Below are 16,603 nucleotides of genomic sequence, written 5' to 3'. Positions count from 1 at the left end.
CACCAGTGACCAGCACCAGCAGCAGGTGCTACCCCAAGGCGGTGGCATCTATTATCAAGAATCCCCACCACCCAGTTTATTATCATTGACATGTTGTAAAATTTGTTGTTTTGCAGTAGTAAAGTGCCATAAATATACGTTACTAGAATTTGCAATAAGAATATATAAAGATAAATAAATAGTGCAAAAACACATCTACAGTGATGAAATGCTTTGAGAGGTTGGTCATGACTAGACTGACCTCCTGCATCAGCAAGGACCTGGACCCATTGCAATTTGCCCATCGCCATAATAGGTCAATGGCAGACGCAATCTCAATGGCTCTCCATGTGACTTTAGACCACCTGGACAACACAAACACCTATGTCAGGATGCTGTTCATTGACTATAGCTCAGCATTTAATATCATCATTCCTACAATCCTGATTGAGAAGTTGCAGAACCTGGGCCTCTGTACCTCCCTCTGCAATTGGATCCTCGACTTTCTAACCAGAAGATCACAGTCTGTGTAGATTGGTGATAACATCTCCTCCTCGCTGACGATCAAAACTGTCATACCTCAGGTGTGTGTGCTTAGCCCACTGCTCTACTCTCCACAGACCCATGACTGTGTGGCTAGACATAGCTCAAATAAATTTGCTAATGATACCACCATAGTTGGTGGTATCTCAGATGGTGTTGAGAGGGCATACAGGAGCAAGATATGCCAACTAGTGGAGTGGTGTTGCAGCAGTAACCTGGTACTCAATGTCAGTAAGACAAAAGAGCTGATTGTGGACTTCAGGAAGGGTAAGACGAAGGAACACATACCAATCCTCATAGAAATGGAGAGAGGGAGCAGTTTCAGGTTCTTGGGTGTCAAGATCTCTGAGGATCTAACCTGGTTCCAACATATCAATGTAGTTATAAAGAAGGCAAGACAGCGACAACATTTTATTAGGAGTTTGAAGAGATTTGATATGTCAACAAATATTCTCAAAAACTTCTATAGATGTACCGTGGAGAAAGTTCTGACAGGCTGCATCACTGTCTGGTATGGGGGGAGGGGGGGTGGCTATTGCACAGGACAAAAAGAAGCTGCAGAAGGTTGTAAATTTAGTTGCCTCCATCTTGAGTACGAGTCTACAAAGTAGCCAGGACATCTTCAAGGAGCGGTGTCTCAGAAAGGCAGCGTCCATTATTAAGGACCCCCAGCACCCAGGGCATGCCCTTTTCTCACTATTACCATCAGGTAGGAGGCATAGAAACCTAAAGGCACACACTCAGCGATTCAGGAACAGCTTCTTCCCCTCTGCCATCTGATCCCTAAATAGACATTGAACCCTTGAACACTACCTCACTTTTTTAATATATATTATTTTTGTTTTTACACAATTTTTAATCTATTCAATATACGTATTATACTGTAATTTATTAATTATTTTTTCCTCTTCTATATTACGTATTGCATTGAACTGCGGCTGTTAAGTTAACAAATTCCACAACATGTGCCAGTGATAATAAACCTGATTCTGAAAAAGAGAATAAAGTAGTGAGAGGTGTTCATGGACCATTTAGAAATCTGATGGCAGAGGGGAAGAAGCTGTTCCTAAAATGTTAAGTATGCATCTTCAGGCTCTTGCACTTCCTCATTGATGGTAGTAATAATCGGGGCAGGTGCTGGATGGTGATGGTTACCATTGTGCTTTGCCTTTTGAAGGTGTTCTTGCTGGTGGGGAGGTTAGTGCCCATGATGAAGCTGACTGGGTTTACAACCTTCTGCATCTTTTTCTGATCCTGTGCATTGGCCCCTCCACATCAGATGGCGAATCAACCAGATGGAATGCTCTCCATGGCACACCTGTAGAAATTTGCTAGAGTTTTTGGTGACATAGCAAATCTCCTCAAGCTTGAAATATAACTGCAGGCATGTTATGCCCTCTTCTCGTTACTACCTTCAGGCTGAAGGTACAAGTGGTACAACATCGGCAGGCTCAGGAACAGCTGACTTCCAACTACCATCAGAACTTGAACCTATCTGCACAAGCCTAACCCTGATTCAGCAAAGAACATTACAGACAAGCTCTTGCACTACCATGGACTTGCCTTGCTTTTGCAGTCTTTTTCCGCCCATTGTAAGATATAATTTTGTGTATAATTTATATTCTGTGTTGACTGCAAGCTTTTCACTCTATCTATACTTCACTGTACTTATGTACACGACATTAAACTTTACTGTACTCATATTTCTTCCCCTTAATTCCTTTCATCCGCTCCCCATTTCCCTGCCTTTTATCTGATAAATCACATTAAAATTCTAAACAGTTTGCAGCAAAGGTCAATGAACTGAAATATTAACTCCAATTCTCCACAGATGCTGCCATAACTACTAAATACTACATCTTCTACTTTTATTGCAGCTTTCCAGTAACAGTAGAACATGGCTTTAATTGGACTGCTAATAAATGTTATCCATTTTAAAAGAATGAACATCCAGTTAAATTATTGTACTGCTGCGTGTTTTTCTTCACCAGCATTGTAATTATAAGTGTGTTTCTTGCTTCCAGCTCCCCAAAGGCACATAAAAGCTATTTTTACACAAGTTTATGTACACTACTCTGTGCTGACTTTACTGCAATATAACCCAAGGACTGCAGTATCTTCAGAAACTGAGGTACAATTCAGTTAATTAACCAATGTTTTTCTCTCCCTTTTGCCAATTGTTTATCTTAAAGTCACTTTTAACAAGATAATAGGAAAACATTTTATGTGAATTGGATCAGGCTGTGCTGAATTAGTCCTTTACCATTAACTGCAAGGAACACTGCCAACATCCAAACTGAACCCAGCCGAATGCAGAAGGTTAGATTGTTGGCCCTTCACATTCCTTCAGCTCAGGACATGATCTGTACAGCAGCAATACTTTGTGACATGCAAGAGAGGACCTTGTGATTTTGGCTCAGCCTTTCTCACTCTCTCTACTGGTATAACCTGACCTGCTGGGCATATCCCACAACCTTGTCATTGACAAAGAAGCATCATCTGCCACATTTGCTCATTCCTGACAGCTCGCAAGGCTAAGGGCAGGGCCTTGCTAGCAGTGAAAACTTGCATGGATGGGAACAATCTTTATGTTTCGAGCATTTGAATTTTAAAAATCCGAAAATGTAAAGAAAATTAAAATCAGATAACTAGTTAAACATGTCAAAGCAAAATACGATATACTTTTCTAAGATGGTAATATTCAATCCCCCTTTCCTCCTAAACATTCATCCTACAATCAGTATTGAAATCTATGGGGTCTTGGGATGGCAGTGCCACCTACTGCAGTCCATTTGTCAAAACTATCCCAGATAGCAGCGTTTCACAGAGCACACGTTAAATATCAGTATCTCAGCTGCAATGGCTGAATTCCATTCATTCTGCCTGAAAAGCTCAGCATATTCCAGCCCATCCTTAAATTTCAGAGACTTAGACCAAAGATACAAGAACCTTGAAATACAATTATGTTCCAAATTCAGACTGATAGATAATTAATGTTAAATCATTTTTTAAAAAAAACTTATATGCTGTTAAAAAACAAACTCCCAGGATCCAAACAGTGCAACTTATTTGAAACTAGTATCTTGCCTTCGGTGTTCATGATGTTCTCCTTTGCACAGGAGAAATCAAATGTGGTAGGTTTAGGGGGAACCTGCATTCATCTGCAGATGTGACCCTAAGCTTGCCTGCTACTTCAATTATGGAGTCACAAAAGGCCCTCTGTGCTGGCCATCAATTACCAATTTATACTAAATAATTTCCTCCTTATTAATTTAATTTTTCCCACATTCTCATCTACCACACACCTACACAATCTAAATAGCAAATTAACCTAATAGCCTATGTCTTTGGGGTGTGAGAGGAAATGGGAAAACCAGAACACACTGAAGTGACATGAGAAAATGGAAACTGCAGAGACAATACCTGGCGCCAGAAATGAACCCAGATCTCTGGCATTGAGGGAGAGATTCAATAAGCTGAGAACTGTAATCCCCAGATTTATCCCACCCTGACCTGTGACAATAAAGCATGCTGTTAGCCACAGAGAAATCATAGAGATACAAAGAATCATAACAGAGTCAGGAGAAGTACAGCACAGAAACAGGTCCTTCATTACAAAACCACTTAAAGTGCCTACTCCCAACTACCTGTACTAGGACCATAACCCTCCATATCCCTACTATCCATGTACCTATCCAAACTTATTTTTATTGTTGAAATCAAGCTCACATGGACCACTTGTGCTGGCAGTTCATTCCACACTCTCACGATCCTCTGAATGAAGAAATTTCCCATGTTCCCCTTAAACTTCTCTGCATTTTTCCACATTTGATCATTTGGTTTCACCTCATCAGTTATATATCATTTTTCTACCAATTCATTTTTCACAAGAAATTCTGCAGATGCTGGAAATCCAAAGTAACACACACAAGATGCTGGAGGAACTCAGCAGGTCACACAGCATCAATGGAGAGGAAATAAAGAGTAGGCGTTTGGGCCCGAGGCCCTTCATTGGGACAGTTTCTCAGCTTCTCTACAACTGAAACTAACTTGTTTTCTATGCTTCCCTTTTCTGATGAAGATGTATTAATTAATTTGGTTTCTCTTTCCACAGAGACTGTCTAACCTGCTGAAAGTTTCCAACAATTGCCAGTTTTATTCCAGATTTCCAGCAGTGGTTATTTTGACTTTCAAATTAAATGTTGGCCTTTCCAAAGAGGGAATTTGATACACAATTATGAAAGTCCATTGTGAAACCTGACTTGCCATGTTGTGAATTTACTGGAAGGATAAGAGAATGAACGTCAATGTCCTTGGATAAGTGATCCATAAGACAGTGAACTCCCCAAGGTCACAGTGTACACTGAGCAGTGAGGTCTCAAATATATGGCATTCACTTGCCTGACACCAGAATCCCTAATACACACTCTATTCCAAGCTCTGTCATGGGAAGAGATCACCAAATGGGCAGAGGAAAAGTCTTCTGTTTGTGTTCAAAGCTTTCTTGACCAACACTATTAACTTTTCAGAATACCTGGCCAATGAGTACTCAAAATGTTGAGAAAGTATCTAGGATCGTATTGAGAATCTTAAGGATATACAGTCAGGAGCAGACAAAGGACCTGGACAAGCAATAAAAATCATGGCTGAAGCCACAAGCTGCTCATCCACCTGATCTCTCACCTTGCCGTTTATATGCAAGATACGTCATTCTTACACAGCTCTCATCCACCACTACAGAACCTACAAAACTGAAGTAAGTATCCCCCACACCAACCCTGAGGGGCTGCCTATAACATGTCAGGTGCAATTCTCATTTCCATACCATAAATAACATACGTTTTCAAGAAAGTGATGCAGCAAAGATTCATCAAGTTGCTTCCTGTCAAACAAGGAGAGACTGAGTGGGCTAAACCTCTATTCTTTAGGAGGCCCAAGACTATTCAGCACCTCAAATCCCACCAAGGTAGTCTACAATCCAATAACATGAACACTGGATTCCTGGATTTCAGCTAAACCGCTTCCTATCTTTGTTTCTCTCTCATTTTCAAGATCTACCTAGTTCCTCATACACTCACCACACCCCCTCCCCAGACCCCATCACCATTTCTTTCTCCTTCTTTCCCTCTTCTACTCACTCCATCTGCCATCACCTACTGAGCCCTTCCCCCCACTGGCCCACTCTACCTCTTTTATTTGCTTCTGTATTCCACCTTCCTTTCCTATCAGATTCCATCATCCGCAGAAAAGAAATAATCAACTAGACAAACTAAATACATTTTTATTTGTCTAACCATTGCCGACTGAACTCCAACGGAATAAACAGTTTGCTGCAAGACTCACAAAGATAATGAAAAGTAATTGTTCCATCCTTCCATCTTCATATAACAGTTGTTTATTTTTGCTTTAATGTTTTCCACTGATCTGGCAGACTTGAACTCACTATTAAATTAGTCTTTGAACTTGTCAGACTATACTTCCCCTTGCCCATATTAATAAGCTATGATTATTGGCTGTCCTGAGTTACTCTTAAGATCTACATTCTGAAAAAGAAAACTAATTTTAATTTGTGCTGTACACAACTACATTACCACACAGAAGGAACTATTGATATTAATTAGTGAAAATTGTACAAGGTACAGGGTTTCTGACCACCTGTACACCTTACACCTCGTCACATTCTTGAGCCAACATTTCCGTTATAGATTGTGATGTTTATTTATAACAGAACGACCCTCAAGTCCATTATGGCATGAACTTTACAGGCAGCATAAGATCTTCGCAGAAGACTATTACAGTGTGCTCAGACCAATTATACAATGGTGACTTGGGACAGATGAGAGGTTCTTAAGCATTTTAGAAGTCAATGTCTCGGTATTCAGCGGGAGACGCTCATGGAGTGAGTACTGTTTTAGATTCGCTCCATAACCTTTACTTTTTTTAACCTTTGATCACCCTTATTCAACTTATTTTTACCTACACCAAAAGATTCTTGCTATTTTTTTGGACTTATCGTTAAGAGTTTATTGTGAATTTTTGAAGATATGTACTCAGAAATGGCTCTTAGATCTAAAGGACGAGAACCTGGGCGGAACCCGAATGGTAATGGAAAGAAGCAAGCTCATCCGCAACGCACTGAGTTAACTTACGAATTGTTATTGGAGGTTTTGGATAAAAAATTTGATGAACAACAACAAATTTTTAAACAAGATATAAAGGCTTTTCAAGATTATATGGATAAGACGGATTCAGTAATTAACCAGCAGCAAGTTCTTATCGCATCTCTGCAAGAAGACGCTCGGAAACGAGATTTGATCATTGAAAAATTGCAACAGGACTTACTTTCGACCACTAAACTGGTGGAAACACTTAAAGCCAAGAGTGTCGACTTTGGGAATCGGTCCAGAAGACAGAACCTACGTATACTTGGTCTCCCAGAAGGTATCGAACAAGACGACCCTAGGGGGTACTTTGCTCAACTTTTAAAGGATGCGTTCCTGTCTGTTTTTCCAGACAGTCCGCCATTACTTGATCGCGCTCATAGAATTATGCGTCGATCACCGAGTGCTTCAGCTAAACCTTCGGTTGTAATTGTCCGGTTTCATTACGTACATGTTAAAGAGCAACTTATTCGTGTGGCTCGGCGTGTAGGAATGGTTAAATTTCAAGATCACAATTTCCGTTTAGTAGAAGATTTTAGTCCTGAGGTAATGAAGGCAAGGCTTCTTTTTAAACCGCTGATGTCTGAATGTTATGAGAAAAATTTAAAACCAGCGCTCTTATACCCTGCGAAGCTCAGAATCTCCCCGCCGAACGCTCCTCGCCTGGTTTTTCTTTCTATATTTGAAGCGAGAAGTTTTCTGAATGAGAATTTCCCTACTGCTACGGGCTCTCAGGCCGAATGAATGAGTGATTTCGATCGTGTAAGATGGTTTTTGATCCTCCAAACCAGATTTTGTTTCTGGTTGTTGGTGTAGGTTTACTCTATACTTTATACTCAAGTTAAAGTGTTCTTTCGACATATTAATCGTTTTGTTTTACACACTTTAACCATTATACTGTATCGCTGGCTATTTTCTGTTCCTTCGAAGGTGTATTTTTAATCCTTCGAAGGTGAATACTTTTTTACTAAGATGGTGGTTTTTTGAAAAAACATTTTTGGTGTTTTTTTAAGATGGCGCTATTTTTTTCTCTTGTCTTCTTCCTACAATGCATCGCTTATCACAGTTTAAATATTTTTTGGTTTGTTTGGGTTTTAACCCGATTTATAAGTTTTTAGTGATTATATTTTCTTCGTTTTTTTTTCTACTACCAATTATATTAAGAAGTCTGGTTTTAGTATAGTGATTATAATTTTTAAAGTTTGGGTGGATTTTTTTTAATATATATCCTTTATATATGGAGTGGTCTTCCGCTGATATGGGGGTAGTGTTAGTTTCATTTTTTCTTTTTCCCAGCCTTTTTTTAGCTCTGGTTTTTTTTCTCTTTCTTGAGTGGGAGGTGGGTGGTCTTTTTTCTAATTCTATATTTCTTCTACCAGCTTTTTTTAGTTTTTTCATTTGGGCTGATTTTGAACTACAAATATGTCCGCGATGTCGTCACTTCCGGGTCCGCTTTTTATTTTTGTTCCTCTTCCGGGGGCATGAGTTTATAATTTGGTTAACCCTTTTTATACCAAAGGGTTGATTTTAGAAATATGGCTCAGACCATTAATTTTGTTTCTTGGAATACCAATGGTTTAAACCATCCGATTAAACGAAAGAAGATTTTCAAAGTATTCCAAAGACTTAATGCTCATATCATTTTTGTACAAGAAACTCATGTGAGGAAGGAGGACAACTATCGCTTTTTTAGGTTTTGGTGGGGTCAACAGTATCATTTGAATTCGAATGCCAAAGTAAAGGGAGTTTCAGTTTTTATTGACTCCTCTATTGCATTTGTCCAACATGATATCTTTTCGGATCCGAATGGTAGATTTTTGTTAATTACGGGTTTACTTTTTAATAAAAAGGTTGCTATGGTTAATGTTTATGCTCCAAATGTAGATTGTCCTGATTTTTTTAAGTCCTTATTTACTTCTTTACCTAATCTAAATGAATAGAAGTTAATAATGGGTGGTGATTTTAATTGTTGTTTAAATCCTTTGATGGACAAATCTATATCTACTCAGACTGTACCCAATAAGTCGGCCACTTGTATCAACTCTTTCTTGACTGATAATGGAATTTTTGATATCTGGAGATTTCGGCATCCTAAGGACAAAGAGTTTTCTTTTTTCTCACATGTTTATCATTCTTATTCGAGAATTGATTATTTTTGTATTGACTCTTGTTTGATTCCTTCGGTAAATGGTTGTTATTATGATATTATAGCTATTTCTGACCATGCTCCATTAAAACTTTCTATTAAATTTACGGACACAGTTCCTAATGCTAGACAATGGCGATTTGATTCTACCTTATTGCAAGATCCGGACTTTATTAAATTTATGAATGAACAGATTGATTTCTTCTTCTCAACCAACTCCACGGAAGATATTTCTTACGGAACACTTTGGGACACTTTTAAAGCATATATATGTGGACAGATTATTTCTTACTCTGTTGGTCTGAGAAAACGCATAAAGAAGGGAGCTCTTTTATTGGTTGATAAAATTAAAGAGATTGACAAGAAATATTTGATTATTCCTAGTAAGGAGCTTTACAAACAAAGGGTTGAACTTCAAACAGAATATAGTTTATTACTTACATCTTCGATTGAAAATCAACTGATGAAGTCCAGATCTGATTTTTATATACATAGTGATAAATCGGGTAAACTGTTAGCTAGTCAATTGAAGAATGCTTTGGTTAAACGTCAAATTACTAAGATCCGTCAGCAAAATGGGGATTTGACAATTAACCATGATGAGATAAATAAATCATTTCAAGATTTTTATACTTCCCTGTATCATTCTGAATTTCCTCAGGATTGCAGTGCCATGTGTGATTTTCTTGGGAAATTGAATTTCCCAAGATTATCACCAGATGATCTTTCAATATTGGAAACTCCTATGACTGATGCAGAAATCAAAGGGGTTATTTCCTCCATGAATTCAGGGAAAGCACCTGGTCCGGATGGGTATACAGCAGAATTTTTTTAATGTTTTTCCGCTACTCTCTCTCCTTGGTTATACAGGGTTTTTGAAGAAGCAATTAGATTGGGCAATTTGCCACAATCTTTTTATAGAGCTTCTATTTCTTTAATATTGAAGAAAGATAAAGACCCTACTGATTGTGCATCCTATAGACCAATATCCTTACTGAATGTAGATTCCAAGATTTTTTCCAAGTTACTTGCATCCAGATTGGAGAAGGTATTACCCCAAATTATTTTGGAGGATCAAACCGGTTTTATTAAAAATCGTTATTCTTTTTTTAATGTTAGGAGGTTATTGAATATTGTGTATACTCCTTCACATAATATTTCAGAATGTGTTATTTCATTAGATGCGGAGAAAGCATTTGATAGAGTTGAATGGCCATACTTATTTAATGTGTTGGAGAAGTTTAATTTTAGTCCGACATTCATTTCCTGGATTAAACTGATTTATCATACCCCAGTAGCCTCGGTGTTTACTAATAATCAAAGATCTCCCTTTTTTCGTTTATTTCGGGGCACTAGACAAGGCTGTCCTCTTAGTCCACTATTATTTGATATTGCTTTAGAACCCTTGGCAATTGCTATCAGAGAATCACAGGATATTCTTGGTATTAATCGTGGGACAGATATTCATAAGTTATCTTTGTATGCAGATGATTTATTATTATTTATTTCCAATCCTGAGAAATCTATTCCTGTAGTTTTATCATTGTTGGCTCAATTTAGTGATTTTTCTGGATATAAGTTAAATCTTAATAAGAGTGAATTGTTTCCTTTAAATAGACAGGTCCCAATTTATGGAAACTTACCTTTTAAATTAGTTAATGACTCTTTTATTTACTTAGGGATTAAAATCACAAAAAACCACAAAGACTTATTTAAGGTTAATTTTGTACCCTTAATTGATCAGATTAAATGCTTGTTTACTAAGTGGTCACCATTATCTTTATCTCTGATAGGTCGAATTAACACTATTAAGATGGTTATTTTACCTAAGTTCTTATATATTTTTCAAGCGGTACCAATTTTTATTCCGAAATCTTTTTTTACTAATGTTGATTCAAAAATTTCCTCATATATTTGGCAGAATAAAAATCCTAGGTTAGGTAAAATATACTTACAGAAGGCAAAGAAGGAAGGTGGATTAGCATTGCCTAATTTTAGATTTTATTATTGGGCTGTTAATATCAGATATTTGATATGTTGGTTGAAAGATTGGGATGGATCTTTTAGCCCTCATTGGGTGAGCCTGGAAATTAAATCGGTACCAGGTTTTGCACTGGGTTCTATTTTGGGGACTTCTCTCCCTTTTGCTCTTTCTAAATTGCCGAAATGAATTGACAACCCGATAGTTAAACATACTTTACGTATATGGTTTCAATTTCGGAAATTTTTTGGGTTGACTCAGTTTGTTTTAAATATTCCTATTGTGTCCAATTGTTTTTTCCACCCTTCAATTATAGACCAAGCTTATTTGGCTTGGAAGACTAAAGGATTACTATGATTTTCTGATTTATTTTTGGATAATTGTTTTATGTCTTTTGAGCAGTTATCTAATAAATATAATTTGCCTAGATTTCATTTTTTTAGATATTTACAGATTAGGAATTTTTTAAATACTGTACTTCCTACTTTTCCAAACTTTGTGTCTTCAGGCATTTTGGAGAATTTGTTTGAATTAAACCCCTTTCAGAAAGGGCTTATATCAAAACTTTATAATATAATTATGAAGATACGTTCAGAGCCCCTTTATAAGACAAAAAATGATTGGGAAAGAGAGCTCAACATTATTATTCCTATTGAGAATTGGGATAAAATTCTTCGATTAGTTAATACATCATCTATATGTGCTAAACATTCATTAATACAGTTTAAGGTTGTACACAGGGCTCATATGTCCAAGGATAAATTGGCTCATTTTTATTCCTATATAAATCCTATTTGTGATAGATGTCAATCTGAAATAGCGTCTTTAACTCATATGTTCTGGTCGTGTCCGCTTTTGAAAAAATATTGGAAAGATATTTTTGATATTATCTCTGCGGTATTGAACATTGATTTACAAACCCATCCTATTACCGCAATTTTTGGTTTACCAATGATGGACTCACTTCATTTATCTTCTTCCACTTGTCGAATGATTGCATTTCTTACACTAATGGCTAGAAGATCTATTTTGTTGAATTGGAAGGAAATTAATCCTCCTACTGTATTTCATTGGTTTTCTCAAACTATGTTATGTTCAAATTTAGAAAAAATTAGAAGTGGTGTATTTGACACTTCTACTAAATTTGAAAAGATATGGAGAACATTTATTCAATATTTTCATATGATGTAATAGGACCCTGTTCCAGGCCTATTTGATTTTTCAGTTTTGATTTCATATTTCATATATATGACGACACTGATGATTTTGTATTTTTGTGAGATATTATAAACAGCCCTTTTTCTCTTTTTTGTTTTTTTTTCTTCTATTAGTTATTAGATTTTTTAGATTAGTTTTTTTTGCATAATGATTTTTTTCTTTTTTCCTTTTTCTTATTTCTTTTTGTTTTATATTATGATACACCTAGGTTTGCCTTGTTTGTTTGTATATTGTATCATTTACGATGTGGGAATACTTATTTATACTGTAATCATTGTTCTTGTAATCTTTTATAGTTAGTTGAAATATGTACGTTTGTAATCCCATTATTTATGTACCAATTTTAGTTTGTTGTTATTAATAATGATAATAAAAAGATGGAAAAAGAAAGAAGTCAATGTCTCAAGTGATATACTGTGAAAATTAGGTGTTAAAAGCTGTGGCATTTCCAGTTTGACACTCTCTAGGTAGTGGAGCTCCAAAAGAAAAGGACTACTTCCATTTCAACCTCACAAGGACTGAATGCACAACTGTTTCAAGTCTCCAAAGAATAATGTATTTTTACTGTTATGCTGTTCTGTACAAGTGCTTGTTTTCCACTTATGTTTGGGTTACTGTTGAAGATAAGAGATAGGAGAATTGTCTGCCATCCAGTTAGGATGGTCAGATTAAGGGGAGGTTTCTCAGGTGAGGGACACTAAGGTTGGGCTTGAGGCTTTTGTTAGAGAGAGATGAAGAGAGAGAAGATGCCAGAGAGAAGAGGTCGTAGGATTCGACCCAGAGCGGGGCTGTGATTTGACGAAGTCCAGGGTAATCGATGGAGGATCGGAGACAGGAAAACAGTGAGCTCCAATCTGTGACCATTAGACTGTTTCATTAAAATGGGTCTTTTCTTTATTTTTGTTCTTTTCTTACTAACCCTTTAGTCAAATTATGAATTATAAAGCTAAAATCTTTTAATTGTATGCAGTGGACTGTGTTATTTCACAGCACTCATTTGTAACAGGGTAACGAATTACACAGCATCCACACAAATAGGGAGTTTTGGGGTGGGGGGGCTCACTCACACGTGCGGCAGGGCCGGAGATGGTCCTCCCCAGGATTACACAGCATCCACACAAATAGGGAGTTTTAGGGTGGGGGGGCTCACTCACACGTGCTGCAGGGCCGGAGATGGTCCTCCCCAGGATTACACAGCATCCACACAAATAGGGAGTTTTGGGGTGGGGGGGGCTCACTCACACGTGCAGCAGGGCTGGAGATGGTCCTCCCCAGGATTACTCAGCATCCACACAAATAGGGAGTTTTGGGGTGGGGGTGGGGGGCTCACTCACACGTGCGGCAGGGCCGGAGATGGTCCTCCCCAGGATTACACAGCCGAGGAAACCAGTGTTCCATTGTGGGTGTATCGCCCGGGATATATTTCGTTGGATGCCGTGTGATTGCCCTGAGCATGGATCCAGTGGGCTGTGTGTTTAAATCTGTGCTAAACTATTGTCCGGTAAAGTGATTACAATACGTGGTTATGGATGCTCCCGGGGTTGAGCGGTGGTGCAAATCCATGTGGTTAGTGGCAATGAATGCGTGCGTGTTGAGTGGGGTAGACATTCGTATCCATAATGAATTGTTAATTCGAACTTTAAATACTGTTAAAGCAGTAGGAACAGTTATGATTGTGGAGCGGAAGTTTGATAAAATGGCGGACAAAGACATTGTTTTAGTCCAGACTAGCGCTGACGTAATGGCAATGGAACTGCCTGGTACTATTGGGGCCCTGGAAGGGGGGGGGGGGGGGGCATGGACTGTCCATACTTTCCGGGAGGAGTAGAGTGCAGCAGAGTGGGCCAAATTGCAAGCCGAGTCTCCCATAGCTGGGGGCGGAAACTTCAAAGACTGGTTGCTCTCGTTTCTGCGGAGCAAAGGGAAGGAGTGGTCTGATTTGGAATGTCTAATGAGTCCCCAATTTATTCACCAGGGAGGTGAAGAGTGGGACTTTGAGTTGGTATTCACCCTTACCTCCCTGGTGAATAAATGGCCCAGTGCCCAGGCAGAGGATCCTAGCTATCGAAAACTGAGAATGCTCTCAGGGGTGAAGCCCACCCCTGAGGGGGAAGAAGAGTATGAGATCTGGGCAGAGCAGACATCTCATTTGTTAGATGAGTGGCAGTGATCTCATGATGTAAAAAGACAGCAATTGAGCGATTGGTTGAGTGTTTGAGAAGCCGGGCTGCTGACGTAGTGAGAGCTGTAAAGACACAGAACCCCTTTGCCACTCTGCGGCCTACATCCAAGCACTAGAAAAGATGTTTGGCATGACGGGAAGCCCAATGGAGCTCATGACAGGGTTTCAGAACATGTGTCAGGAGAAGGGGTAGAAGCTTTCTGCCTACATTTTTCAGCTAGAGAGGCAGCTAAATTGCTTACAGCCTAGAGGGGTTATTCCGATGGCTGAGGTGGATCAGTTAAGAATGGACCAAATAGCGAAAGGCACCCAGACCCAGGATCTGATCACTCAGGGTCTTCGACTGTCTCATAAGATGCACCCCTCTCCCTTGCGGAAGAAAGGGAGGAGGACAAAAGGAGAGGATGGTAAAGATGATCTTAGCCCTTCAGACTAAGCCCTTCACTTTTAGCCCTTCACTTTTGGAGTGAGATGGGATGTGAAATGTGAAGAAGCCTTTCAATCGCTGAAGGAGCTGCTGACGAAAGTGCCTGTGCTAGCTTTTGCAGACCCCCAATTGCCATATGTACTGTATACAGATGCCAGCAGAGGGGGTGTCCTGTATCTGGTGTGTATGGATTTCCTGTCAATACAGCCTGATACTAGCAACATGGCAAATGTCTTGGTCATTATGGATCACTACACCAGATACGCGCAAGCCTTCTCTACCAAGGACCAGAGGGCGTCCACGGTGGTTGAAGCATTATAGGAGAAGTATTTCATTTATTATGGCCTCCCCAGGATAGTGATAGGGACAGGATTTTGAGAGTAGTCTCATACACGAGTTATTGAGCATGCTTGGAGTAGAGAAGTCCAGGACTACGCCTTATCACCCACAGGGTGATCCCCGGCCGAAAAGATTTAATCAGACCTTGCTAGACATGCTCGGAACCTTGGAGATCAGCAAAAAGAACAAGTGGAGTCAACATACTGGACATCTGGTCCACTGCTACATGAAATGAAGCCACCGGGTACTCACCATATTATCTGATGTTTGGTTGTAAGGTGAGGTTGCCCACTGTTTTGTGACTGACGAGGATGACCTACCACTGAAGATTCATCAGAAGAGTGTGTCTGATATGAGAAGGGAGCTGAAAAAAGCTTATGAATTAGCTGAGGTCGCAGCTGCCAAGCAGAATCAAGGAAATAAGAGGAGGTATGATCAAAAGGTTGGTGTTGGCGCGTGGCCTAGTGGATAAGGCATTGGTCTAGTGATGTGAAGGTCACTGGTTCGAGCCTCAGCTGAGGCAGCGTGTTGTGTCCTTGAGCAAGGCACTTAACAACACATTGCTCTGCGACGACACTGGTGCCCAGCTGCTTGGTCCTAGTGCCCTTCCCTTGGACAACATCAGTGGCGTGGAGAGGGGAAGGCTTGCAGCTTGGGCAACTGCCATACAACCCTGCCCAGGCCTGCCCCCTGGAAACCTTCCAAGGCGCAAATTCATGGTCTCACGAGACTAACAGATGCCTATATTGATCAAAAGGTCAGGTTCTCCCTACTTATGCCAGGAGACCAAGTCCTCATAAGGAATTTGGGGCTACCTGGGAAGCATAAATTGGCACTGGGCGCCACCCTATGTAGCAGAGAGTCAGATGCCAAGCATACCAGTTATCCGGGTGAAACCAGAGGATGGGAATGGGCCTGTCAAGATTCTCCATCAGAACCACCTTCTACATCTGGGACAAGTGGTGTGTGTTGACCCAGATCCTGACCTGGACCGTACACCTAGTAAGAGGACTCTGCAGTGATGCGGAGAGACTGAAGGACCAGCAGCGATGAAAGAGTAGACTGACCCTGCCACTGAATGGGATATGGAGGATCAGGAAATGGGGGTGTAAAAGCTAGTAAAAGCTGCCTTTTGCTAACTGCCCACTGATTGAGGAAGAGACTCCTAACCCTTCTCACACTGAGGCAGATGAAATCTGTGGACAGGCCGGGTTTCAGTGGGACCATGAAGGGGATGAAGCGGAGCTCAGCAAGTGGCAGAGGAATCTGAGTTGCAGTACGGCATGAATGATAGACCAAGGGAGGCCTCAGACAGACCAGCAGTATCCCATGGAGTGTCGGAACCTGCAGAATAGGTATTGGAGTAAGGAGGTCTCAAAGAATCAGGAGACCCCCAGCTACACTGGCCTACGTAGCAGTGGGCAAACAGAGTGCTACGGATATCTCCTTAGTGAGATATGTCATTACCTAATAGATTGGAGGTTCTGACATCACGAAATTCCTTTGAAAACAGTGTTATTAGTGACAGCATAAATTATTTTCGTCATGAGGACATGACTATTTTGGTGGGGGGAGAATGTAATGCCCTGGTACATACATTTTACTGTTATGCTGCTCTGTATTTCAT

The 16,603-nt window shown here is 39.7% G+C and overlaps 1 protein-coding gene across 2 annotated transcripts in view; it reads right to left on the bottom strand.

The window, feature by feature from the left end:
• The window catches only part of eps15 (epidermal growth factor receptor pathway substrate 15), a 155,681-nt gene that overhangs the window by 33,327 nt on the left and 105,751 nt on the right, over positions 1-16,603 (bottom strand). The gene's annotated exons all lie outside the window — the stretch shown is intronic.

Source organism: Hemitrygon akajei, chromosome 12 (genome assembly GCF_048418815.1).
Source record: "Hemitrygon akajei chromosome 12, sHemAka1.3, whole genome shotgun sequence".
NCBI classification, from domain to species: domain Eukaryota; kingdom Metazoa; phylum Chordata; class Chondrichthyes; order Myliobatiformes; family Dasyatidae; genus Hemitrygon; species Hemitrygon akajei.
The sequence above is the reverse complement of the archived record's forward strand: the minus strand, read 5'-3'. Positions and strand labels throughout refer to the sequence as shown.